Genomic DNA, 3,888 nt, shown 5'->3' with positions numbered 1-3,888 from the left:
CAAAAATACTGAAGTGATTTTTCTAGTAAAAAAACAAAACCCAAATCCTCACTTCATTAATTAGGCCAGGATGATCAGAACCTGTGCGCCAGCTCACACCAACCAAAGTCACAGAGACTGTCAATCAGAACTGCAACACAGGGGCGCCTGGGTGGCACAGCGGTTAAGCGTCTGCCTTCGGCTCACGGCGTGATCCCGGCGTTATGGGATCGAGCCCCGCATCGGGCTCCTCCGCTATGAGCCTGCTTCTTCCTCTCCCACTCCCCCTGCTTGTGTTCCCTCTCTGGCTGGCTGTCTCTCTTTGTCAAATAAATAAATAAAATCCTTAAAAAAAGAAAAAAAGAACTGCAACACATTAATTAACACACCCATTCCTAAATCTAAGATATGTCATCCAGAGAAGGCACCTACTTTTCAGTGACCGTATTTACTCAGGACTCTAAACTACATATTAGAGGAGTGCTTAATGAGCATAGAATTAGAGAAAAGTCAGTATGTCTGGTCTTTTCAGGAAATTTCTTTGAAACTATCATTGGCTAATGATTTGTCCTTCACTGAAGCAATTATTCTTTGTCAAGAACTGTTTTCTCACCCGAAAATCAAGACTCTATCTTCCCATCCTAAATATTTACCATAAGGTACAGTTTCCCAAGAGTATGATTGATATTGCTTACACTGGAGGGCTTTCCAAGTCACAAATGCAAAAAGGTCATTTCTGGCAAGATCATCTTCAACTCAAACATAAATTTAACATCCATGGTAGCTATGATATCAGAAGATATACTTATCTCTACAACCTTGGGTTTATCTCAGTTGGGGGTTATTTGAGACTTCTGGGTACTAAGTGCATCCTGTTCACGAGGAACAAACACAGCATATGCAATGTAAGGAAGTAGAGCCTGTGCGGCTTTTTCTCTTTTTAAAAATTTAATGAAAAACATAAGTTAAATTAAATTCAATCCAAGGCTTAAAAAGTGATTAATTATTGTCAGTATATCTCGTATCTTTATTAAAAAGAAATAACCATTCCACTCCTTTCTTGCATTGACTTGGGTTGAACTCTTTCATGGGGGAGATGGGGGTGGGGATTTTCCACTCCTTTAATATAAATGCTGTAGGATGTGTTGGTGTCATAACTTAGAAACTCAGCTCAAGATCGGGAGATATTTTTCTCTGGGCAAGGACTGTCTTCCTCTACATTTTAAGTAACTAAATCATGATGTATCAATTAAAGTTTTTAAAAAATTATCATTCCATTAAGTGTATGTATATGGGCTTTGAATCCTAGTAGGTTAGAATTCTAGCTCTCCTGTTTTCTAGCTAGAGACCCAGTGAAAAACAAAAACCCTTTATTTACTTCAGTTATAAAACAGGAAAAACATCACTTACTTACGTTTTAGGGTTTTCATAACGTTTGCAAAGTAATATCAAACGTTGAGAGCACTTACTAGGAGCTGAATAAATGAAATCCATTTGATAATCAAAGATGTTTAGAAGTGCTCATCCAAATAAGAGTTCATCAGATTTTTGTTTGAGTGGCTTTTCTCCTGTTTCCCATTTCTCAAATCACTGACCACACTTGGAGTAGTTGGTCAGAAGACAGAAAAAGTACAGGTAATATCTAAGTCTTTCTCAGTTGAAATTCAGATGTAAGCACAAACATATCCACGTCTGTTTACTTGGTTGTCTTCCAGGAACGAATGCATTGTGATAATGCATACAAACACATGCGTGTTCATAATGTATCTTACACAGTAATATAAAGCATCAAGGACATGGAACATGTTCATTTTCCCGCATCTGTTTTTGCCTTCTTCCTATTTCCTCCCATCGCTTAGGAATTTGGGCTCTCTTCTCTCTCTACTTTTTTATCAAGGGAAACACAGGCTTTGCTAGGCAAATTTTCTCCAAATTCTAATTCTCATCAGTACCTTTTTCCAGAACTACACACCTGTTCCCACCTACCTATTTGGCCTCTCTGTCCTGATGGCACCCCAAACTGACTATACCCAAAGTTGCATTCGTTATCTTAATGCCCCCCAGATAGCACCTCCTTCAGAGAATCTTATGTCTAAACTTGGAAATGAGCTGGTTTTGACTCCTCCTCTCCTGATATCTTATGCTAATCAGTTAATCTGAAGTCCTTTGCCACCATGTCTTAATTATCTTGTCTCTCCTTCCCATTCCCATTTCTACCTTTCTACTGAGAGATTCTTACCTCAATTTCTATAACAACCTCCTAAATGCTTTCCCTACCTCCAGCACCTCCCCACCCGCTTACAGTCTGGCCTACACATTATACCTGAATGAACCTTCCTAAATCACAAACACAATAATTGACTTTCATTCTCAAAATCTGCTATTGTGAAACAGAGGAAATATAAACTCGGGCTTGGCATCTGAGGTTCCCTACCAGTTGGCATCGGGTAATCTTTTGAGCCCTACTGCCCTCGATTCTTTTGACCCCGAGTGTGCCTAAATGAATGGCCCCACAAAAGCAGATCTAGTTTGCATGTGTAATTTTCTTTGACCCACACACAGTTTCATAAATTTGGAATTAGTTGCTTATTTCACTTAGTTGTTCACATTTCCACATTGCCACATGACACAATGCTAGGCAGTGAGTGGCCATTTATTTATTTATTTATTTATTTTTAATTTTATTTTAATGTTTTTTTTTATTATATTATGTTAGTCACCATACAGTACATCCCTGGTTTCTGATATAAAGTTCGATGATTCATTAGTTGCATATATCACCCAGTGCACCACGCAATACGTGCCCTCCTTACTACCCATCACCAGTCCATCCCATTCCCCCACCCCCCTCCCCTCTGAAGCCCTCAGTTTGTTTCTCATGCGAGTGGCCTTTTAAATGGAGAAACATGCCCCGGGTCACCACAGCCTTCATCTGAATGGTGCTATACCACTCGATCTGGTCCTGGCTGGGTGCCTATAAGCACGTGAACTTATGACACTTGCCCTATACTCCCTAGTGCCCCAGACAGGTGCATCATCCCCAAATGCACAGCATGTCTCTGCTTATGTTACTCCATCTTTCTAGAAATGCCCTCTCCTTCCATCTTTCCTGTCTTTAAGTTCATTTCAAACACTGTTACCTTCTGTGAAGCTTTCTCTGACCACCCTGCTGGATGTTACTGCTCTGTTTTTGAACCTCTGTGACACTTTGTGGTTCTCTTATGGCCTGTACCCCACTATTCACTGGATCAGTCATTGGTATCCTTGATTGCTTCCATTTCTCAAGGAGGTGTACTGATGGATGCTTGTCCCCCACTCCTCAAGACTTTCTGAAGGAGGGCTTTTCCTCTTGACCTAGACCTTCCCTCCTCCTCCCCACAGAGATGGAGCAACTCTCCATCTTTCCTCTTGGGGATCTTCCCGTCTACACAGTGGAGATGCCTTGCTCTACTTGGCAGAAAAGGCCCTGATGTGGTGGGTGAGCCTGTCGGCAAAGCCTGAGTGTATCCATTTGTCCAATTCTGAAGTTCAGGACTAGGGGGACCACTGTTGCCACACACCTAAGACAGGATTTTCTTTCCAGGTTTTACCAGTAAACAAAGCTAATATTTTCATCTGCTTGAATACTTATCTCACAACGGTTTGCAAACTCAAGCAGGGAAAAGGAAGGGTTCTTATTGGGCATCTCTAACCCCAAGAATGATTCGCTCTGTCTTGAATCTTCTGCAGCAACTAGCAAAGTCATTCACTGTACAGATAGGCTCTCAAAACACGTGTACCAAATTGAATCCAAGGACATAATCAATGTGCATAAAATTCATGGAATGTAATTTCTCTAATGTCATGTCTCCATAAAGCATAACTTAAATGTCTTTTTGTAGATGTTAACAAATTGCAAATGATTCTGTA

The sequence above is a fragment of the Ursus americanus genome, chromosome 9, assembly GCF_024610735.1.
Source record: "Ursus americanus isolate L20-20 chromosome 9, mUrsAme1.1.p, whole genome shotgun sequence".
NCBI classification, from domain to species: Eukaryota; Metazoa; Chordata; class Mammalia; order Carnivora; family Ursidae; genus Ursus; species Ursus americanus.
Note: the sequence above shows the minus strand (reverse complement) of the source record.